The sequence below is a fragment of the Bos mutus genome, chromosome 24 (assembly GCF_027580195.1).
Source record: "Bos mutus isolate GX-2022 chromosome 24, NWIPB_WYAK_1.1, whole genome shotgun sequence".
Classification (NCBI taxonomy): Eukaryota; Metazoa; Chordata; class Mammalia; order Artiodactyla; family Bovidae; genus Bos; species Bos mutus.
In genome coordinates, this window is record NC_091640.1 from 45137229 (window position 1) to 45162355 (window position 25127).

Sequence of the window (25127 nt, forward strand, 5' to 3'; positions counted from 1 at the left end):
ATCCATTTATTTGTTTACTTACTTACAAGCTTTATTGATATATGCTTGATATCAAATAGATGACATTTATTGGAAGTATACAGTTTGATAAGGTTTGACAAGTACGTATACCCTGGAAACTGCCACCACAATCAAGATGCAAATCCACCCATCACCCCCAAATTTATCTTATGCCCCTTTATAATCACTCCTTCCCCTCTCCTCCGCTCCAGGCAACCACTGATTTGCTTTCATCACTGTGGATTAATTTGCATTCTAAAGAGTTTTACGTAATGAAATTATACCATGTGGATCCTTTTCCTTTTTTTTTTTTTTTGGTTGGTTGGCTTATTTTTGTATAACTTCTTCACTCAACACAATTATTTTGAGATTCATCCACATTGTCATATGTATAAATTAGATGTCCTTCTGAGGATAACATATTGAAGATAGATTCATTAATTACAGTAAAGGAAGGAGGCATAAAAATGATTCTATTCGAACTTAAATATATAAGAACTTAAAACCTCTTGTATTCTGAGTATAAGCATCAGCATTGCCCAACTGGTATCATTTATTTAAGCCAGGAGAATGGATGTCAGGAAAGATGACCCTCAGCAATCAAGAAAGGATCAAATTATTGTTTGGATTCCTGATTGAAGAAGACGTGGAAATACAGAATATACTTTGCAGAAATTTCTTCCAAAAGTAACTAGAATTATTTTGAATTTTGAAGTCTAAAGCAGTCATCCCGAACTATCTGGAAAATTTGCCTCACAAGAATCCTCCCAGGGTTCTAACCAGCCATGGTTATACTGTAGGTCTTCTTCTTCCAGCCAGGAGAGGAAAAGTCTCTCCCTGACTGACTGAATAAATGGCTCCTTTCAGAGGAAGGTGCTAAACTCTCCTGGATCCCTGGCCAGAACAGGTAGATGAAGCTGTGGGCTTCCACAGCATCTTTGCAAGCTTAATGGGGCGATAACGAGGAGAAAATGGCTTAATCTGTGTTTTGGCCTCCTTCTTGCCAAGCTGGTTGGAATGAGAGAGGCTGTAACTTTGGAAAACCTAGTTGTAAAATCATTTTTTTAGCATGGCTGTTTTTGGCAAGGATGGAGAGACCCTAAAGGAGTAAATGCCTGCCAGTTTCAGCTTTGAAAATGGACCAATTAATTAGAAACGTGAGGGTAGCATAATGGATACAACATATACCACCTGGACAGCCTGTTTTTGTGTTGTGCTGAAAACAAATTTAAAAGAAGTGAACCCTAAAGAAAACAAAAAGGTGTTTGCACTATAAAAATTTCCTCTGGGCAGTAGCATAACTGAATATGAAGGTGAGGAAGAGACCCCTGAAAAATAGAACTTTCAGGAGGAAACAGCAGGGAACCTGTATTAACAGTGGTTTTCCTTAGCTAATAATTCTGCATCGGGGAAAGGGTGAGGCCAGATGAGCTCTCAGGGCCCTTTCTCACTCTGAGGTTTGAAGATGCTGATATTTCTAGTGCAATATTCCCAACCTATAAATCGACTGCTCTCGGAAGGTATGCCTTATAATGTCTCTTTTATTTCATCAGTTCTCCCCCTGGATTTTTACTCCATCTCTCTGTTACCTCTGTGCCAACAGAGCAGAAAGAATGCATTCATAGATCCCTGAGTAACATCTGGAGGATGTGCGTTGGCCTCCAGCCCTGGACAGATGTTCTGGGACTGTTCCATTGGCCCCATATTTCACAAGGAAATGCAACAATAACCACCTATGATGGTTTCCAGTTTCCCCACCACCAAAGCTAAACGCAGAGCCTGGAATTCAGAGTCCCTCATCAGCTGGCCTCCACCTTGCCTCACTGTCCAAATACAGGAGGCTCAAGGCTTGCTGGTTTAGGTCCCTAAATAAGTCTACTGACCAGCAAGAATTTACTGAGCCTATAATATGTACTTACCTTTGGTTCAGGCATTAAAGGGACTCCAGGGGAAGGAGGGATACATCTCCATGCCCAGGTCATTTGTAGTCCAGTTTTTTAGATGTATGCATACAAAAACAGAGAAATAAATAATAATAATAAGCCATTTACTAAGTTGTATGTGTCCAATTCTAAGTGGTATAAGAGTTCAGAAAAGATTCTGAAAGAACCGAAATAGTCAAGAAACTATGAGGGGTCACGAGGGGCACTTGAACTGAGCATTAAAGGATGGGAATGAATTGGAATGAGGGTTTGGGAGAATGGGCAATCTAGTGGGGGAAAACAGCATGCATCTGGACAGAGCACTTTTTACAAACTGACCCAAGCCAATTATTAAGTTAATTTGGGTATATACTGCTGCTGCTGCTGCTGCTAAGTCACTTCAGTCGTGTCCGACTCTGTGCAACCCCATAGACGGCAGCCCACCAGGCTCACCTGTCCCCGGGATTCTCCAGGTGAGAACACTGGAGTGGGTTGCCATTTCCTTCTCCAATGCATGAAAGTGAAAAGTGAAAGTGAAGTCGCTCAGTTGTGTCTGACTCTTAGCGACCTCATGGACTGCAGCCTTCCAGGCTCCTCCGCCCATGGGATTTTCCAGGCAAGGGTACTGGGTTGCCATTGCCTTCTCCTGGGTATATACTGGTAGTCTCCAAAGTCAGAAATGAGAGAGTGTTCTATTTCCCTACTAACGTGCTTGCAGGTCATAATTCACAGGGTAGTCATAGTCTTCTGTGGAGCGCTCAATTCTGTCAGGCACACACTAGCAGGCAGGTGTGAAAACAAGCATCTAACTGTGCTGTAAGCATCATGGGTCCTGTCCCTCTAATCGTGTATGAAAACATGTACTGAAACAAATGCAGCGGTACTCTGGTCGTAGGATCCCGATAACTTTCCAGTCTGATAAACACAAACACAAGGCCCACTTGAATTCCAAATCCTGGGGACACCGTTCCAAAGTGAAAAGAAAATTGTTCTTGCTAGATTATTGTGCAAGGGCGGGACTACCTGTAAAACAGTGCAAAAAAATTCCCACATTTATAGTTGTCAATGAAAACAGTGGTTTCTCACATTATTATTCTATTAACACATCCACTGGTCATAACCGAAAATAAAGTAAGCTAAAGACCTGCCCTAGGTGACCCTGGAGCTATGATTGCGGATCAGTCTTTCAGATGCTAACTCGCTGCCTCTAGAGTGTGCATTACTGATTAAGGAAATGCAAATGTTACAATCTCCTCTAGGGCATTGATTAAAATTAACACCCACTTACTCCATATGTTTTCTATGCTAATAAATTTTGAAGTAAATTACAGATAATTTAAATAGATGGAAAAGAATATGGCATGGATTGTGGACAGGGAAGGATTATCAGCTGACCAATAGATGTTGAGGAAAAAGGGAGAAAGCAAGTTGTATAGGAAGGTTTTTGGCAGATTGGTGAATCATTGCATTGCAGGTTGAGTAGGTTTGATGGGATAGCCTATGGATAGGGTGACCATATCATTTATTGTCCAAAGAGGGGGCCCTTTGGAGAGTAAAAAGGGACACTGTTAATGATAATGCTAGGACAAGAGAGGCAAACTGTCCTAGGCACACCGAGGCATAAGGCCGACTCAGCTACAGTCATTGAATTAAAGCGTGAAGGAGACAGGGTAAACGCTGCCTTGGGTGAAGACTCATCTGTCAGACACCTCTGCTTTGGCTCACCTGAGCACAGCAGAGTTTCCTTGGAGTGACTTGGGAGGGGAGAGGGGCTACCTGGGAAAGGACTCCCCCTACCTACACTTGGTCAATCATCTCAGATTTATTTATCTTCAGCTAATGTTGTGCCCTACTTTCTCAGAGCAGCATTTCAGGAACATGTTCTATTTCTTCAAATTTTTTTATTTGTCCAGAGCAATTAAACAGTAGTAAGGAAACTACCTCCCTCACTATTTTTCTTATCTGACCTTGGGCAGTTACATCTTGGCCCTGAGACTCAGATTAGCAGGTATTTTTTGAGAAACTACTCTGTGCTGGTGAAGGGCTTTTCCACGTGCTATCTCAAGTCCTAGCTGCTCTCAGAAGTGTGTGGGAGAGAACAGGACCTGTTTCATCCATAAATGAAGGTACAAGTATCTACTCTATTTTTATCCCAGAGTTTGTAAAGGTAAAATGAGGTAAGAATTCCCTGAAAGTCAGAGAACTGGCTATCCTGGTTATGAGGATAGACTATTTTCACCAAAGTTCAAATGAGGGTCCTCAAGATTCAGCTTAGAATGACTGATGGAAGTACTACCAAAGGAGGTAATTCAAGGTATTTGTGAGCTCTGGGTCTTAAAGCAACTAGGTAGTAAAAATCAGAATACAATTTTCTTCATCTTTTGGAGGGACAGATTCTGAACTGAAAGTGTCCTTCCTCGGTGATAACTGGTAGAGTGATGATACACAAGCAGCAACCACAAACACTATATTGTTTGAAGGCTGTTCTGTGGTGCAGGGCTTCCAGTAAAGAATCCTCCTGCAATGCCAGAGATCCTGGTTCGATTCCTGGGTCAGGAAGATCCACTGGAGAAGGGATAGGCCGCCCACTCCAGTATTCTTGAGCTTCTAGTCTCTGGTGCAGGGTAAAGCACACTGGTGTGGGAGTCAGAAACCATAGGCTCTTGCCCAGGCTCTGGCCCTTCATGCACTCCACATTGAGAAAATCATAGCGTGGATCTGGGTAATGCCAACCCTCACAGCGTAGGGTTCCAGGGAGTGGTCTATGCTGTGAACACACACAGTCAATACAGGACTAAATCTTAGGCAGGATAGTCCCACAACAACCTTGGATGTGGATGCTAGAGAGCATGAGGATAGCTGTTCAAAGTCATCCTCCCTGTCTTCAGCCCAGAGCTCCCCCGAGACAGAGCCCCTAGGTACGGTTATTTCTTAAATAGACAACTGACCAAAACTACTATTTTTTTTTCAACATAGAGCCTCAGTAAACTCTCACATTTACTCAATCTCTGAACATCGATTCATGTACATCTACCACTTCCCAGGCACTGTTCGGGACTGAGAATCAGATGGAAAACAAAGAGCATCCAGTAGTCTTCGTATAGTTTACAATCCAGTGAAGGATAAAACACAGTTGATCCTCTTATTCGCTGATTCCATACTTGCAAATTTGCCTACTTGCTAAAATGTATTTGTTAAACCAAAATCAATACTTGTGACACTTTTGAACAGCCTTGTACAGAGCAGTGAAAAATTCAAGTCTCCCGACGTGCACTTTCCCGCTGAGTGTGAATAAGATGATGCACTGCCTTCTTGTTTTAGCTCTCGTATCATAAAGTGTCTCGTCATTTCTTTGATGTTTCATTTTTTTTTTGCCCCTTTGTGCTTTTTATTGGTGAACTTGCTGTTTTAAATGGCCTCAATCATTGTGCTGAGGGGGCTTCCCTCGTAGTTCAGTCAGTAAAGAATCTGCTTGCAGTGCAGGAGACCCAGGTTCAATTCCTGAAAGGTCCCCTGGAGAAAGAAATGGCAACCCACTCCAGTATTTTTGCCTGGAGAATCTCATGGACAGAGGAGCCTGGCAGGCTACAGTCCATGGGGTCACAAGAGTCAGACGTGACTTTGCGTCTAACCACCAACCACCATAGAGCTGAAGTTCTGTCTTGAGTTCCAAGGTGCAGAAGGCTGTCATGTACCTCATGGAGAAAATACGTGCACCACAGAAGTCCCATTTCGGCCAGAGTTATGGTGCTGAGTTCTATATTGATTGGTCTTGAGTTCTATATTAATTAATCAACAATATATATTAAGTAAGCTTTCTTTAAACAGAAACATATATAAAATAAGATTACGTATCTATTTGTTGTGCAAAATCTTGTGATTGGAGCACAGAAACCTAAGCCTGTATTCTCCCTAGAAGCAGCAGTTCAGTATACACTAATTCAGTGCTCATGGAAACCTTTTAGGACAAAACCATTGCAAATAATAAGAACTGACTCTTCCCCAAAGTACTGAAAAAGAAGGAAAAAACGAATGCAATGGTGAAGAGGTGCTGGTGCTGTGGGTTTAGGGTGAACCAGGTGACACTTTGCCAGACAAAGAGGGAATTAAGTTGAGATCTGAAAAATAAGAAGGAGGAAACCAGAAGAAGAGTGTTCTGAGTTATAGACACGTGAAAGGATAGAGAAATAGCTGGTCTCATGTTGGGGTGGAGGGTAAAGGAAAGTGTGGTTAAAAATCAAGCTCAGAGAAATAAATGAAAGTCAGCTCATGCTCAACTCTGTAGAGTTTTAATTTGAGAGCAAAGGGACATGATAAGATTTCCATCATGAGATCACTTTGGCTGAAACATGGCGGATACTTCTGAGAGCAGAGTGAATGGGAGGAACCCAAGAGAAGATTACTGCTAATGTTCTATAGAAGATGGGGGCTTCCTGGTGGCTCAGCTGGTAAAGAATCTGCCTGCAATGCAGGACACCTGGGTTTGATCCCTGGGTTGGGAAGATCCCCTGGAGAAGGGAACGGCTACCCACTCCAGTATCCTGGCCTGGAGAATTCCATGGACTGTATGGTCCGTGGTGTCACAAAAAGTCGGACACAACTGAGCGACTTTCGCTTATAGGAGACAGTGCTTGTTTGCACCGGTGTGCTACTGATTAAGATGGAGAGAGGCAATTCTTCGTGACATACTTAGGAGGCAAACTGGACTGGGCTTGGCTAGAACAGAATACAGAAAAGACTGTCAAGAATTGATCCCAACTGCAAAGAGCTTCCCATGACAATACATTCCAGTGAGTGGTGATTCTCTGATGACCAAGCTTTGTCCTTGAGAGAAGTATAGAACTTCTGGACCTACTTCTAGATATTGACCTAGTTCTAGAGCAGGAACCCCTCCATCTACCAAACTTTGTATGGAACCAAAGGCCATTAAATCATCCTATAATCAGTCTTTTTTCAAGCCCTGGCTCACAAGTCCTTCAGCATTCCCCCTGATCTCTGAAACCCTGATGGGTTACCAATTCTGGCAGTAGCTGGAGGCCAGAAAGTTGGACAGAGACGGTCTGGGCAGCACGGGTAGTGAGCCCAGTGGTGGGGCAACATTGCCACGCCAACGTGAAAGAGCCCTACTGGGTATTCTCCTTCAGTGCTGCTGAGAACCTTTGTCTTTGGTTCTTTTTGCTTTTTCTCATAAATGAATCTCTGACCCAACTCCAAGGGAAGCCTCCTGAAGCTACCTTCCTGTATCAGCACCTCTCTCCCTGCTTTGACATCACATTTGAAATGAGACTCACAGAGGAGATGGGTCTTTTTCATTTGGGTTACATTCTGCCTGTCAGTATATTGGTCCAAAGGGCCATCAATAATGCCAGGGACTAGGGGGGTGTGATGGTGGTTCCCTTACTGATTGGAACACTCCGTGGCTCTTCCCATTCCTCCTGTGTCACCTGACTCCTTCTGTCTTTGGTGACCCCCACTCTGCTGCAGTGACGCATGGAGTGTTTGCAGCACAGAGCAGAACACGATTCAGCATCTCTTCTATCCAATTAAAATGTTTTACTATCTTTCCTTTTTATCTTGCCTTTGTAATTGGATTCCCAGTTTCTCAATTTTCATGGCAGCAAAGGGAGGGGGGAAATGATAGCAAGTATCTGATAAAAATAAAATGCTATGATTTAATTTCTGCTGGAAGGATTCTCTCACTCCTTTATGAGGCCTTTGAAAGGGTTCCGAGTCCCTGACCTGGTCAGACTGTGGCCCTGAGATTCCTTCTGGGTATTCAAAAGGTCTCTCAAATTCCAGGTACCCTGAGGTCAGAAAAATCTAAAATCACTGTCTGTACAAACTGCAGGGAGGATCCAGAAAGGACAATTTGTGAGGTGATGACAGACTTGGGTTTGTGTGATGTAACATCTAATTACACAGGACCTCAGGCATCCTGAAACTGTAGTCCCCAAGGTGGGGTAGGAGTGACTTATAAGGGTGTCTTCTACTAAGAAAGCAAAGGTTCATGATGGGATTTGTGCAAGAAAGGCTACAGTTTGCTGGCCCAGTATGTTTTTTCTCATAGATACAGAGAACAAACTGATGGTTGTCAGGGAGGTGGGATATGTGAAGATGGGGAAAATAGGTGAGGAAGATTAAGAGATACAAACTTCCAGTTACAAAATAAATAAGTCATGAGATGTAGTATACAGCATAGGGAATATAGTCAATAACACTGTAATGTACAATGTACTTTGTATAGTGACAGATGGTAGCTAGGCTTGTTGTGATCATTACTATGTGGCACACCTGAAATTAACACAAATATTGTAAGTCAATTATACTTCAATTTTAAAATTTTAAAATAAACAAAACTTTTTCACACACTCATTTGTATATCACCTAGACTTAGAAATACAATATTACATATATAGCTGAAGACTCTTGTCATCCCCTCTCAATTCTATTCCACTCCTATCCTTCAAAGAAGTATCTTTTTTTTCATTGGAGTATAGTAGGCAATGGCACCCCACTCCAGTACTCCTGCTTCGAAAATCCCATGGACGGAGGAGCCTGTTAGGCTGCAATCCATGGGGTCGCTAAGAGTCAGACATGACTGAGCGACTTCACTTTCACTTTTCACTTTCATGCATTGGAGAAGGAAATGGCAACCCACTCCAGTGTTCTTGCCTGGAGAATCCCAGGGACGGGGGAGCCTGGTGGGCTGCCGTCTATGGGGTCGCACAGAGTCAGACACGACTGAAGTGACTTAGCATAGCATAGAATAGTTGCTTTACAATGTTGTATTAATTTCTGCTGTATAGCAAAGTGAATCAGCCACACATATACATAAATGCCCTCTTCCTTGGATTTCTTTCCCATTTAGGTCACCAAAGAACACTGAGTAGAGTCCCCCTGGGCTCTACAGTGACTTCTCATTAGATGTCTATTTTATATTTAGAAGTGTATATATGCCAGTTCCAGTCTCCCAATCCATCCCACCTTTCTTCCCCCCTTGGTGTCCATAAATTTGTTCTTTATATCTGTGTCTCATTTTTGCCAAGGAAATAAGTTCATCTGTATCATTTTTGTAGATTCCACATGTATGTGTTAATATGATCTTTGTTTTTCTCCTTCTGACTTATTTCACTCTGTGTGATGATCTCTAGGTCCATTTGCGTCTCTGCAAATGACTAAATTTCATTCCTTTTTATGGCTGAGTAATAGTCCATTGTATATATGTGCCACATCTTCTTTATCCGTCCCTCTGTTGATGGATAAATATCCCATGTAATGTAAATAGTGCTGCAATGAACATTCGGGTGCATGTATCTTTTTGAATTATGGTTGGTTTTCTCTGGGTATGTGCCTAGGAATTGAATTGCTGGATCATATGGTAGTTCTATTTTTAGTTTTTTTAAGGAACCTCCACATTGTTCTCCATAATGGCCTAGTATGTTTCATAAACTGTAATATCCCAGCGTTTTCCTTGGGATGAAAAGGGTCAATGTATGTGAAAGCTATCTATGTATTTCTTTAATCAAAATTTGTCACTATCTTTGATGTTATTATTATTCCCTATAGAATTTGGCAGAGTGTCCTACACATAGTCTTTAATAAATAAATATATGTTGATCAATCATTAAAATAGGTATTACTTAGCTCACATGCACTCCAACAACTCTCTGACACCAAATTGGTGTTCAACAACTCAATTTAATTCAGATACTAACTTCCTAGAGTTATCATGGACCCAAGCAGTTGAGGGCTCAGTCTCACAAGACTGCCCCTACTTCAGACACCAGCCACAAGTCCTGGGTGTCTCCAAGCACTTCTGGTTACAAATCTGGGACTTCCCACAATCCTCTCAGGCTTTGATAATTCACTAGAACAACTTGCAAAACTCAGAAAACTTCTATGTTTACAATTACCAGTTTATTATAAAGGATACAAACATCCAGATGAAGAGCTTCATCGGGTGAGGTCTAGAAGAGTCCCAACAAGCAGATATTTTGGATATGAGGGGAAAGTCAAATCCTAGAAATGATGTCAAAAGAATGGGGCCAGTAAGAAGTTCTCCTCTGTGAAAACCCAGAGATATTGAGAAATAGAGAAAGTTATTTGGCCAGGAAGTGACAGCAATGAGACTAACTTCAAAGAACAAACTGCATCTACTCTGTGCTTCTTCCTACAAGGTTGAATTGGCTCTTGGCCTTTATTCATTCATTTAGAAATATGTTGTTGAGAATTTACTCTATAACAGAAATTCTGATATGCCAGAGAAGGGGAAATTAGAAAAGACAGAATCTCTGCACTCTAATGGTAATATTTCAGGCATCTGATGAACAGGCATTCAGGAGGGAGCCCTGGATCACGTCACATCATGTACATAATGCCCTCTGCTTCTCCACAAAAGCTCAACTCTGTTTCCTCTTTGTTATTACCCTGCTGTTCTCAGGCAGACTTCCCCAACCAATCATCTCTTCTGAACTTAGTCTCTGAGAATGATCCATATGAATCATCTTGCTCGTTTATTTGCACTGTTCTATGTCATTTCATTGTAGGACTATTCCAGTTTATTTACTCAATCTCTTCTTAGACCTGTGAGTTAAACCTGTGAGTTATTTGCAGGCTTATACTATGTAATAATTCATATATATGCATCAATTTAATCTTGCGATGAGTGTCAATCTAGGGAAAATACAAGGAGAATTGTAAGAATATAAGAAACATGCATCTTCAATTTTACTAGGTAATGACAAGCTGTTCTCTAAATTGGGGGTGGGGGGTAACAATTTACATTCTCATTCTCAATACTTGAAAGTTTCCATTGATATGCCAGCACTTGGAATTGTCAGACTTAAAAATTCTTGCAAATACTATGTGAGAAACTTCATCTTGCTATAGTTTACTTTGAGCTTCTCTGATAATGAGTTGAATTGCTATTTACACATTTATTGTGAAGTGTATTTCCTCCAATCCCTTCATTCTTCTCTTTCTCTGAACTTAGTTCCCTCATTATAAAATAATGATATTGTACCAGATCAGTTCCAGCGTCACTTCTAGCTCAAACACCTCATGGCTGTGATTATTATCATGGTCACTACTATTACTCCTAAAACTTCAATTCTATACTCCTCCTCAGAAGTTCTGACTCTGAATTGTTTCAGCTGTAACAGAAGAATGTTAGACTCAACAAACTCGTTTTCAATATCAAAATGCTACAATTCTATAGCCAGTCTAGGAGATGGATAGGACAGAAGGTAACGATTTGCCACAATGTATAAAGAAGTTGAGGCCCAGAGAGGCTGAGGAGCTTGCAGAAAGTAAACTATGCTGTAGGAAGTAAGAAAGCCAAGGCGGATAGCCCAGGCTATAGAAATCAAACTGAAGCATCCATTTCCTGTATCTTTCAGTCTCCTGATTTCTTTGCTTTCAGGCCAGTTATGTAGCTAGTCACTAGTCACAGGATGCTTTTAGCCCCTTGCTTTGGCTTCAGCAGTAATTGACAGGAAGGCTTGTATATCAGAGGTTTTGTGTGGCATCAGGCTTCTGCTGACCTCTGTTGTTGACTCAATAGAAAGGGTTGGACTTAAGATGTAATCCATGCTAGACTGAGGTGCTTTATAGTGGGGTCTCACTATGTTCTGCCCAGTTTCTCTACACTCCGCTTGCTTTCTTCTCTTTAAAAGGTACTTCATGTTCCCTGTCCATTTGGACAAAGGACATATTTGGAAGGACTGTCAGTTCACAGGGAAGCTCCCCTTGATCAAAAACACATGATTCAGCCTGAGGAAGATATAAAATGGGAGCAGAACCGCATAATGAGGAGTGCACACACAGGTTCCAAGACAGATCTGTTACTCTATGCTGTCATGTGAGAACTTTGCAGCATATTGGGATCATTGACCATGTTGCAGGGATAGAAACCAATTCTAGTGTTTTTAAAAGGCTGCTAACAATCCCCTTTTACCCTGTTCTGTGTCTGACTGGCTGGCCACATTCCAGCCTCCTCCTAGGGTGGATGGAAATATATCCTTAGGCCCCCTCGGCAATAGACTGACATGCTTGTTACGGAACACAGCAAAGGTCAAGGAGGGACAGACAGCAACAGTTGTCCATGGGTTGCACTGGGCATTTCAATGTCGATATGCTGTGCAGTGAATGCGGTAAGGATGGGGACAATGTACAAGCAAAACCTCTTTTAGTTACAGTGGTCTCTTCTCCTGGACATTTCCCCAAATATTTCCCTTGAATTATCCAAGGGCCTGTCACCTCCAGATTGTAAAAAATTAAAAGGCAAGAAGTGGAACATAGAAGAAGATTAAGAGAACTAACTAGGCATAACTTAGCTAAATGAAAATGCCAGGGGACCCAAAGCCAGCCCTCTGTAGATATTTTATGTGCTTAGGTAATTTGGCAAAAAGCAACATCTAAACCCATCAATGGTAAGAAAAAAATGACTGCTTAAAGCAGTATAAGAAATCAGAAGTACTAAAAATAAGCAATATTATCAACTGTTTATTGAGCGTCTACAGTATATCCAACTCTTTGCACAAAAGAAGATTTAAGACAAAAGTAAAGTAAGTTACAGCACTTGCCTGAAGGAACAACAGAGCTAAAAAGACAAAACACATACCCTTGGACAGAGTCTGGGGAGGAGACAAAAGCTAAGAGCTCAGAGCAGGGAGACAGCCCTATGACCTGAGGTGACCATAGTAGCCAGAGAAACGTGTAAGAAACGGATTTAGAGAATTTTCTCCAAATAGAGGAAATGCTGATAAAACCAACCTGGATAAAGCCCCAGAATCACATGTGTCACTGAAATGCACGGAACAGTGGCTATTTCTGATTTCCCTGATTTCCACCACCTGCCCCCTGTGATTCAGAGAGGGCTGATTATAAACAAACACATTCACAGCTCAAGGTCACAGGGAGAGCTTTTTCATCACTGTGAGGGGAATTCCTCAGGAAAAGGTGATGGTTCAGTCTCCCGATGGCCGGACCAGCCCCGCTTTGTATGCTTGGTAATTAGGAGGCTCAGTATAATTCCCAGTATCTGAGCTACAATCGATAGTGGGAACACGAGGGGTGTGCGGCTGGACTGGTTTATTCGATGGGTTACACATTAGATACGTAATTGATGTGGCTTCTCAGGACACAGCAACACCGCTGATGCCCACCACTTCACTAGGCTTAATGGTTCATCTTTTGATTTCTGCCTCACTCCCAGCACAGTGTTATTTAAATAAGACCCTATTAGGAGATTTATTTATCACAAGGAAAGGATTTATCCAGGAAAAAAAAAAATTCTACCAAGACACAGCAGTTTCCTTTTCAGAGGTGCCACAATAAAGGAGACAATAGCAATATTTTTACTGTATAGGTCGATACAATTATAGGATGGAAGAAAGCAAGGAGCAAAAAATATAAATTTCACACTTAGTGACCTAGTAATTTGTCAGTCATTTTTTCTGCATTAAACCTAATGCATCCTCTGGGACTGGGGCAGAGGATTCCAGAGAAATTGTACTCTTAGCCTGGCTAAGCTCTGAATTCCACACCATCTCTTTAATTCTCCCTTCTTGAGGTTTTCCTCCATGTGTCTAATTGTCTTTGTCTTCTCAGTTCCTATCAATTTCTATTGAGAGTTTTCTTTGATCGTTTATTTTGGTACCAATTGCTGGAAAAAAAATTCTTTTTTTCACCTAGCAAACGATCATATTATATTTCTTTATTGGAATTAAAGGTCTACTGTAAAGTGTCAGAAACTCTTGACACTGATCAGTTTAATTCTGCCAACCATGGAAAGAGGCAGATCCCATCTTCCCTGAGTCTCCAGTCCATGTAATCTCCGTTTTTCCTGCAATATACTTTTTCCACTGCATTTATACACCTTCCATTCACCAGTGAAGGCCCACTGTGTTTCCAGCCAAGTAGTGGGTCCTCCAGGAGCTTACAATCCACATGAGAAAATGATACATGTGTTGAACATGGAACTGGAAAGGGCAGTATGGGAGGAGCATGTGCTGGAGAATAAGAAGGGGAGTAGGTGTGGCAACTATAGCCAAGAGTGGGAAGAACTGTGATGGAAAGGAGTAGATACACAGCGGAGCATGGGGAGCTTGAATGGGATCAAAGCACGGGATCATCAGGGAGACAGATGTGAGGTAAATGTAAGGAAACCTTCTCAATCCATTAAACAGAGTCATCTGGCAAAAGAAGGCAATGTATTGGTATGTGAGGAACTCGCTGACAGGCTGTGATGGACTTACTGCCCTGGCCAGGGCATAAGACTGGCCCATCCAAGCCCAAGCTCTCTGGTGTGACAAATGGACCCTGCAGGAGTCTGCAGGAAGTTCAGGTTGGTGAGGACCGTCGTCACCAGAGAAGACGTCAAAGAAACACAAAAACTGAGTTAGGGCCTCTGGAAGAGCTGAACTGGCCAAGAAGACACGGGAAGATACTTCTAGAGAAGGAAAAATACACACTCAACCTGCCCTCAACACCCCTGCATACACGCATTATTTCTTATAATTTTCTATCCAAAGAACAAGCTTTCTTATTTTAAGTCAAGAGAAAATAGTTTACAATATTTTCATTCATCCCTCTAAGAGAAGGAACAGGTACAAGAAGTAGACCAAATGTTAAAGTTGGTACCTTTATTTTTTGCTCTTTTGTCTTTTCATTCTTCCTATTTTTCAGTCTTTCAAAAGTTCACTGAGGATCAAGGCACTGGGGCTAAGTGCTGGGATGCAATGACCTGCAGACAGTTGTAGTCTTTGCTGTCACAGAGCTTACAGTCTATCTGGAGAGACAGATATTAGCCACGTCATGTTCAGATATATGTTTACAAATGACACCAGACAAAAAATACCGTGAGCACCCAGAGCAGGTAAGAGAGAGCCCAGAGCTAGGCTGCAGTGTGACAGAACAGGCTTCCCTAAGGGAGGGATAGTTGGAGTGCAATCTGAGATTGAGGATGGTGGCAAGGTGGAAGGGGTGGCAGTGAAGAGGGTCAAGGGGTAAGGAGTGGGGGAATCAGTTATTCCAGGAAGAGAAAACAGCATAAACAAAAGCAAGAGAAAAGACTATGTATACAAGGACCTGAAAGAAAACTCTAGGGAATTCCAATAATCGTGTGCATCCAGAACAGCAGAAAGCTCATTTTATAGTTAACGACCAGGGATACCAGGAAGGAATGAGGGTAAACTGCTGAAATAAGGGGACCTGGGATCTCTGTAAATATTATATTTCTTTGGGAATATGAGAAGGTTAGTGTTCATTTTATAGGTCATTTTTGTTACAGAAAATACTTATGATTGGTGTCCGCATGACCTATTTTATTTTAGCATAATTTTCCTGCAGACCCAGGCAGAATTAAGAGATTAAAATGGCAATTGTCTCATAATTATCCACACATGAATTATCCCTGGTGACCTCGGCCGTGAATGGTTTTCCGTTCTTTTACATTATTAGCCCCAACAGGATGGGTAGAAGAGCACATATATTCTAGGTGTAGAGGAATCCTGGGCCTGAGTACCAAGAAAATGGAAACATTTGAGAGTCTGTGTGTGTCAGGCTTGGGTAAAGGATGTGACTAGTGGTTTTCTGCTTGCCACCTTCCAAGATTAAATACAGATCCCTGGACTTCCCAATCTTTTGTAGTAGTCTACCTGTAGCTGCTTAGGTTGACTTTATTCTTAAATCTTAGGGATTTATGTTAAACAGACAGATTAAATGAGTTGCTAATTGTTTTCTCCTTTCTGAGATTAGAAAGATTTTTAACAGGACGAATGGGGCTCTGCCAAGAAAGGCATAGCAGCCAGAGATGATAAGAATTATTTGTGCTCAATTGGTCTCCCTCCATTATGAAAGAGGCAAAACTCTTAGCTTTATCTCTAAAATACCATAGATGAGTAAGGTGATTTTTTGAAAGGGTTAGGGTTGAGGTAAGCTATAAAGTGAATGAATAATTGTTCTCTTTAGCATCAATACTAGGTAAAAATGAAGACAAATTGCCTATGCTATAACCAGAAGAAGCCGCTGATTCAAGCTTATCTAAGGTATTGATGTTCTCTAGCTCATCAGCCCAACATGCTAGCATTCTATTTACCTAATCAATAGGCCTCAAAAATCCCCAGTGGATCAATCAACAGAGCTTCTAGGCATCAGGATTAGGCTGAGTTTTGAGGAAACTCGAGAAATAGGCAAGGACTGGATGGATTGGTTTCTGAGCTGGTAGCAAAGATATCTGTAATTCATTCTAGCACTCAGCACTCAGGCATCTTGAGTAATATCTACCGTGTGGCCAGCACTAGAGAAAAGCCATGCCAAAGTAATATCTACCGTGTGGCCAGCACTAGAGAAAAGCCATGCCAAAGATAGTTTTGATGTGTGTACATTTCCAGTTCAGTGCATCAGACAAATGCAGGCATGTTGTCAGATCTCAGAGGGATACTATACCTGAATCCTCTCTAGTGAAGTGCCATCTGCGTGGTGGTGGCACTTGGTGGGGTCAGTTTGTCAATGCCTTGGTAAAGCAACTGCTTTGGTAAAAGACAGTTTCCATGGAAATGGCCAGAGGAAGTGAAATCAGGAAGGGGATGAAATTTTCAGAAATCAGTATGGCATGCGGCCCACCAAGTCACCTCTGTCTGTGTGCTCTACTGGGTTTGCTGATCTACAAAGTTATCACAACCTCCCAATTACCTCTGGTTTGCCTCTCTCAAAACTCCAAAGGATTTTCAGCTGAGTGTACTGGGAAGCATCAACCGAAAAATTTCACTTAAGAATGCCGGTGATTGATCACTCCCACGGTGTTTCTTCCTCTTTTTTTATGTACACTATCTTAAACGGACCATGTATTAATGGAACTGAAGAGAGACCATATAATGGAAGAAACACTGGCGGCTGACCTGCCTTTGAGACGTGGAGTGGAGACAAGGCTCCTTTCCTCCCAGCTCTGTGGTCTGGAGCAGAGAAGCTCCTGGATTTCTGTATTAATCTCGAGTCCAAATGCTCTGGCCTATACAGGATCAGGCCCCTTCCTTGCAGAAAGCCCAGGGCCTGGAACACAGTAGGTCTTCAATGGAGGACAGCTTTTATGATACTGACAGTGATCCAAATCTCACACAGGAGTACGAGACCATCTTTTTATTAGCTGCCAGTGTTGGATAGAGAGGGAAGGTATTTTTGGATACAAATAAAAACTCCGAAGCCAAGCTCACACAGTCAAGGCCTCCACAAGGTTTACCTGGCTTCAGACAGACCTGAGCCCCAAACCTCTAAGCATTATTGTCTGAATGCTCCTACTCCATCCCAGGGTTCTAGCGGGCTGACCAGTGAGTTGGCCAGGCTGGGCTGCCAGGGAATAGTACAACCAACACAGCGAAAACAAAGGAGACCCAAGACAGGTAAACACCAACCAGGGTGCTAGAGAGGAGCTGACTGCAGGAGCCAGAGTGGATGACAAGGTGGAGACTGCCTATAGCTGGGACAGGGAGTCATCTGGGACTGTTGTGAGCATCCAAAGGGGTTTGTGATGGCTTGGACGGAAGGTGGTGAGGGCTCTGTGGACATGTCAGAGGATTCTGTGGGCTCCGTGCTTAGTATGCCATGATCTTCAGCACTGAAAACGCCCAGAAAAATAGGATGAGCAGGTCCTTGCATGTGTCGCTTCTCTTCTCCAAGTCTTCTCCGTTTAAAAATACGTAATGACACTGGTGGATTTTATAGCTTTTATTAAGACTAAATGAGTATGGAACAGCTTTGTTTCCTATTACAGGTGACTATTATGACTGCAATTATTATATTCTTAGCAATCGTCACGTATAGCGTGGCTGGTTAAACAGAAAAGTCCATTCAACAGACTTTTGTCCCATTTATAGAAATTCTCTAGAGTGTGATAGTATACCACTTATGGATATGGAAAGTGATCAAATTTGAGATCAGAAAGCTGCCTGTCCCCAAGGCTGTAGCCAGAGGAAAGAAAATGTCTGGGTGCAAAGAGACTGAGAGATGAATTGAGAGCAGTTAAGTGAGGGGTCTGGATTCAAGGTCTTCAAACCTGACTGGCTGCACTAGAATTAGCCTGAGAACCTGAACAAAATTACAGACCTACTGAATGAGAATCTCCACATGGTGTCTGGGGCAAATGTTTTTTAAAGTTCCCTAAATGACTGAGACGATTAGCCATCCAGGTTTAGAAAGCAGAGGTCAGGGCCGGTCCTGGGGCCAGGTGCCAAAAGCCATCAGCCTGGCAGGACAGGGCCTGGGGCCTGGCCATCAGCTGGACCATGACAGCACACCAAGCCCTGGAACGCAGAAAGGGGACAATGGGGAAGCCCTCACCAGTCTATGGATTTTGGTTATTTGCTCAGTTCTAGAAATGCAGGGGCTATAGTTCAGGCTGTTGGGGAGGCTGGGGCTGCAGGTGTGAGGAAAGGGAATGCTACAGTCAGGAGCCTAGAGGAGCAGCTGGGGGTCAGGTCAGGACGGACAGGTTGACTCTCCTCTCCATCTCAGAACTTCTTTCCTGAGGAAGTGGCTTGGGACACAGTATTTTTTGGCTTCTCTCAGGACATGGTAAGAAAACAGAGCTAAACAGGGGAATGTGCTGGAATTAGAAGAGGAAGGAAAAATAAGAGTGTGGATCTGGGTTCTCCCCTTCTTCAACCCCACCTCCTCTGCAGCTATGGATACACTGGGCGAGTAAGGAGAAGCTGCTGCTGTCCTGAGGAGGGGCTGCTGGGCCCATGTTCTCAGGCTGCCAAAGAAGAGACCAGTTTGGGGGCTGACAGGATCCCTGGGGAAGAAGCCAATTTCCACCTCGGTGAAAGGCTAGGACCCTGCCACATCTCACGAGACTTCTAGAAAGTAGAAAGCCCCCAGCTCGCAGATACAGGTTTAGTAATCACAATACACACACACACACACAAGTCTCCTTGGAGATAAAGCAAAGTTGGTGAATCAGCACAGGTGAGCAGGTGAGGGCCATGTAATTCCTCAATCAAGGCAGTTGATTGCGCATATCTTCAGTTTAAGAAAAAATTAAAAATAACTTCTCTGAAAAAGAGAGACACACACACACACAGAAAGATTAGTTGTCTATCTTTTGTGCCAGTGATGTGCCAAAGTGAGGATTCCACATTAGATTCCCCAAATTTTCCCAGAGGGACTGAGTTGCGACGAATGATTTGGTCTCCCAGGCCAAAGCCTCACGGCTCCCACAGGCCACTCTGGCAGGGCTGTTCCTTCTCGGAGGCAGTGCCTGCCTGGGCCTGCGTTCCAAAGCTGGGAATACTGGTGAGAATCCTCAGAGGCCCAGCGACCCACCAGATGAACATAACAAAACACTGTCACAAAGCCTGACTTTGTTGAAGCAACCCTTCTTCCTTCCAGTAACCCATAATTAAATGTATAAAGTATGCCCAAGACATCAGAAAGGAGAAAAAACTGTGAACTTCAAATACCAAGTCCTAACCCAACTACTAACACTTCTGGTTGGGAGACCTTGGGCAAGTTAACAAACATCTGAAAAACAGACCCAAAGGATGCCTTCCCCAGCCTCCTGGAGGTCTGGAGGGAATCAGATTCGATAATGCCCGGAAGCCACTTCTTAGTGTCTGACGTGTAGGGGCATCAGTAATGCGGCATAAACGTGGTGCTGCTGCACTGATCCTTCTGTGGCCCCTTTCAAGACCCTTCTGCACACAGATGGTCACAGTGGGATCTACAGAAAAGAGCTGAGTTGGAAGGGGAACTGACCAGGACTCCAGGCATGAGTTAAAGGAAGGCCCTCTTACAGGGCTGAACTGAGCTGAAAGGGGTGAGTGGACAGAGATGAAGGTAACTGGAAAGGTTGGTCAGAGTCAGACTGTGAATCCGAGACAGGAGGCCCCGCTTCTGAAGGTGCTACCCCGGCAGTGGTCCCAGCTCGGACCCCAGCCTTCCTGGCCCTCTCACCAGCCAGTTAACATCTAACCCTTTGGAGTGGGTCCACATGGGGCAGAAGCCCCAAAGCCCGGGCCCCCTTCCCTGGGGGAGATGAGTAGAGGGCCTCCTGGATGGGCTGGGGCGCACACCTCCTTGCCCTGGGCTCTGCGGGTTGCGCCTCTGTGATCAGGTGCTTATCTCCAGGTGTTCGCCTGAAGGGAGGTCATGAAAAATCAACACCAATCAGGGCAGTTTCCTTGGAAGCTGAAATTATCTCTCAGGCATCTTAGAGCAGGTGCAGGGCTATTTTGGGCCAGCAATCACTGTGTGTAGAGGAGGGAGCATCGCCTCTTCTCACAAAGCAGCAGCCTAGAGAGAGCCAATTACGGCAGGCAAGCGCTTCCAGCTCCTTCTGTCTGTGACGCTAAACGTGGCAGAACGTCCGGGCGCGGGTTCCTGCCACGACCACCGGCGAGGGCTCCTCTCCAACGGGTGAAAGGATAGGGGCTCAGCTTCCTGGTCTGAAAAAGAGTGTCTCCCACCTGCAGGAGAAAGTTCACATCTTTCAGCGTGGAATTCAAGGCCCCCCTCTCTCCAAATGCGCACGCTATCTCTATTGAGAATCTTTACTCAGATTCCTCCCATGCTCTTCGCCAACCCAGACCCTCTACGCCTATCGGAGATGGAGGGTGCATTTTCATTTTAACCCAGATATACTGAATCTGCCTCTGGACTTCCTCCACCAGTGTTCCCTTTCCCGGACTCCCCTTCATCATCAAAGCGCCCTTCCTCCCGGTGGGCCAACCTATCCCACAGAGCTCTCTCCTTTCTCTGCCCTCCCCTTGTTGGAACCACAGGACCTGATGGCGCACCTGTGTGCACTCTTCAAGTAGCAGTGAAGACTTCCTAGCTGTATTACACCACCCCCTGAAAACCAGAAAGTGGCTCTGGGGTCTCCTACTTCTTCGTTTCCCCCACAGCATCTGGGACAAAAGTGTAGGCGCTGAATAACCACCCATTCGGTTCCTATCTCTCCCAATTCCTCAACTTCCTGCAGAATCTGCCTCATCTCCCCTCACCTCTCAAAATCTCCTCAGACCTCTCAGATCATCAAAGCCAGTTAGATTCACACGCAACAGAGTTGCGTTTAGTAATCACTGTTTAGTAATCCAGAGTTTAGTAATCACTGTTTCTTAAAAGCTTCTGACAGGCTTGTTTTGTGTCTCTAAGCAGTCCATTTCAGAAGATGTTTTAGGTGTCTGTCCCAGGCCTCATTCTCCTGCTAGCTAATAGGATGGGGTAGGGGTGCTCTGTGTGGGTTCTGTTTGCCTCATGGCCCTCAATCTGGTGGTCTGGTTTCCAAGGAAGGGAAACACTTGCATTATAAATGGATTTATTAAAATACTCGCCCATCGTTCTTGTCTTTTAGAAGCCCACGATCTAAAAATATGCCACAGAGAGAAAGGGCACACAGACAATGAAAAGACAAGAGCTGGGAGCAGACAGTATCTAAAAATATCAGAGTTCTGAACAGAAAAGGGCGGTTTTACAGTGTCACGTGTTGAAAGCTTGTCCAAAGCAGCACACATCTCCCCCTGCCTTCTCCCTGCCACCTCTAGTTTCTCCATTTCTTTTTCTCTATTCACTTCCTGCCTTTGAATATTTAAACCTTAAAAAATGTCAAAACAGAATGCAACGGACAGCAAGCACCAGACCCGTCACTGCGTGTTATTCCTCTCTGAAGAGCACACGGTGTTACTCCTGTCAGGTCACCGAGATGAGAGGCCTCGTCTTCTCTAGGAGAACTTCGTGTCCTCTCGATGCAGGACCGATGAAGTTGCCCTGGACCGTCGTGACTGTGCGTGTGGTTTCTTTCCCTTATTAGACTACAAACCCATTTAGAGAAGGGATTATGTCTCATTCACCCCCAGCAGCCACGGGACACAGTACTGCCCAGTTTTCAGCAAAAGGAAGCATTTTTGCTAAAGGAATGAGCGAACGATTAGCTGAAACCATGATTCTCTCTGGGCCTTGACAGCCTGTGGACACGCTGATATTAATAACCACATTTTGGTCCCACACAGCTCCCACCTCCACAATCAGACAGTCTGTCACACACTGACTCCATCTGAATCAGGAGCGAAGGAGGGGCACCTCGACAATTCTGTCTCATGGAATCTCAGACAGACCCTAATATGAGAAACAGATGGGACAGGTTAAAACGTCTGGGTTTGGCAGAAGCTTCTTTGTTGGATATAGAAGCTCTAAAGCAACCAGGGGCCCAGGGCTCTGTGCCTGGACCCACGGGGCCATCTCAGGAGTGAAAACCAGCAAGCCAAGCGTGGCCCTGCAGCCCTCCCCCTCCATTCAGGACTGCTCTGCTTCTCCCAGGTTCCTAGTGTGGGATTTCGTCTAAAGAAAGTCTTCCAGTAAGCAGAAAATAAACTGCTAGGTTACAAGAAAGTTTCCCAATTACTGCTCCCTGGAGCAAAATGAACTACTCACACCCACCTTCACCCCAGGAGCACCCCTTGACCACTGTCCCCAGAACTGCTTCAGGCCACTGGCCACCAGGCAGTAGAACCAGAGCTGGGAGACTGGCTACCAGTTGCCCTTCCCTGACCCGTGAAACCACAGCAAGTTGTCTTTCCTCCTGCCTCCTCCCCCGCCCTCGGAGCTTTCAGGCCCTCCTGCACCGCCCCCTCCCCCAAACTTCTCATAAGCGTCCCTCATTATTACGAGTGAATAACTGAATGTGAGAGTGGGCATCCACCCCACGTCCCTGGTCTCAGGTGAAGAAATCCCCTATGACGACAGACAGACAGAGTGACCTGCCCAGTCACACTGTCAGACCGTGTCTGAGGATACTCATCCTTCTTCCAGTCTTTGCATATTTAACAAGTTTAAAAGATCACAGTGAGAGAAACCAAGGACATCAGAGAATTCTGAGCATCAGCCATTCCAGGTAGAGTCAAATTCTGCCTGAAGCAGGGAGAGCGCGGCTCCAGGTGCACTCAGCCGTGGGTCATCACCCACTCTGCCTTTGTGCACAGCCAGGACTGCAGAAACTTGTTGTTTTTTTTTTTTCCTGACAAATTGCTGATAGTTTCAGCCAAATGGGACTTGGACTCCAAGAAAACTATTTGCCTCGTGTCTTCCCCAGTTTACCTGCCTCAGGAATTATGTGAGAGGGCCGTGCTGGAGCTGCCGTCTAACTGCGGCTCTCGCTGTGTGGCACCAGCTTGACAGCATCCGTGTGAATGGAATCCAGCCAGGCCTGGCACTTCTCTGCCTCTCACAGCGAGTCCTGTCTCCCCGGCCTGCCTCTTCTCCTCCCACCCCTCCCCCCCAATCAAGAGTGTTGTATTTCCCAAACCCCATTTCACAGCGACGTTGTTTTATAGGGCCCCTCCAAAATACCTTGAATAGTCCCCTTTTTTATCGCTTCCATTTTCTGAAAACTCCAGCTGCTCCTCTGAAACCATCCAAATCTAATTAACCGCCTAAGCTGGAGTTAGGGACAGCGGCTCACTTTCGGGTCCTTAGCATACCCATTCAGGCCTTCTTTCAATATGGGCACAAAACCAGGAATTTCTAATAATTGTATCTATGGGCCTGGAAGGGGAAAAAAAAGAAAAGAGAAAGAAAGAAAGCAAGCTGCTAATAAGTAGGTCTGTGAAAGCCGGGAGATCAGCACCTCGGCTGAACTTGGCAGCCCAGGCCCGAGAAACTCTGAGACAATGCCATGGGGGATCGGAACAGCTTAGCCTCCTGACTCAAATTTTGTGAGAACCGACCCGGCTGTGAATAGAGATCCCAGCCTCAGTGCTAAATGGTCCCAGCTCAGACTCATTGAAATGTCTTCTCACAGAATTGGAAAAGAGGAGGGCCAGGAAAGTTTGCGGAATGTCAATAAGGCTGTGGTGAGAAGGGGAAGATGGGGAAAATTCAGAAGTTTGCTCCTGAATGACACGGATTAAGACAAAAGCAGAGCACTGGGTCTCTGCCAGGTGGCACTGACAGGAGGGAACCCTGCTGCCTGGGGAGCTGCCAGGGAGGGGAGCTCCCTGGGCACGGACGGCTTCCTGGGGTGTCACTCTGGAACTGGGGGCCTTGGGATGTCACCTCATTGCTCCTTTAATGGAAAAGGCATGGAGGGGGCAAGGGCTCCAATGTGCTCCTCAGAGTCCCGGCTGCTGCCTCCCATGAGAAACTCCCTTGCTCACCATCAAAACTCAGTCCCCTCACTTTGCCTAGAGAGGTCATGGAAAAATCAGTATTTGTGCCATTTTTCCAGACCCATTTCAAACACCAATATCCCCTAAAGCCTACCCCAGTCCTCACCACAGCTCCCACTGGCCAGCCGATCCTCCCAATTTACTTCTTGTCTAGCTTGGGGGCCAGGGGGTCCGGAGCTGCCCCGTATACTTCTGGTATATATCCCACCAGTCCTTATGCTTAGGACATAATTAATAAACATTATTTGAATTGCCACATGGCTGACCCAGGCTAAGCTTGGAATTCAATCTGCTCTTAACAGCAATTCAAGATTTTATCACATTATTCTTAGAGGCGCTTCCCAATGGTTGGTTGGTTTACTTATTTTGATCATTGTGGGAGTAAAAATGAAAGAAGAGCAAGAGAGTTGCTTTTTGATAGCTGTATGCAGGAGGTGGACAAATTATAAGAAAAATTAATTTATGCATGAACATATACAGAGATGTTGTATTCCCATATGTATCTACATGTGTCTACAAATGTATATGTCTATTTATACATATATGGAATGGGAGTAAATTACAATAGGAGATAAAGAAGTTTTCTTCTGGAAAGAAGTCAATGGTCTCTCATTATAAAGAAGAACTGCAGGTTTTTATAAGGGGCATAGATCAGGCAGTGTACAATATAGCAAGTACATGTTCTGTTCACTTTTATTTTCAATGTTGTCTTGAGTTGTTTTTCCAGGAGTAGGGATGGATTGTTTCTTAGGAATAAGAATTTACTCACAGAGCCTCACTAGTAAGGTCTTACTGAGAAGAAATAAAGCACCATCTCCAGTCACATCTTTTCTCTTGCTGATGGTAATCTGAAGCCCCACTGTAGCCCAGATGTGAAGAGGGACAGAGCTGGAACAGAGTGAGTTTCAAGACACAGAGTCCTCTCCAAATGAAACTGTAAATAAGTCAGGGTCATCCCTGGATGAGGTATGTGGAGGTCCTCCCGTCTTCCCTTTCCCTCATGGTCTTCCCTCTCCTCCCCTCAAACCCTAGCAGCCTCAGGGGTTCT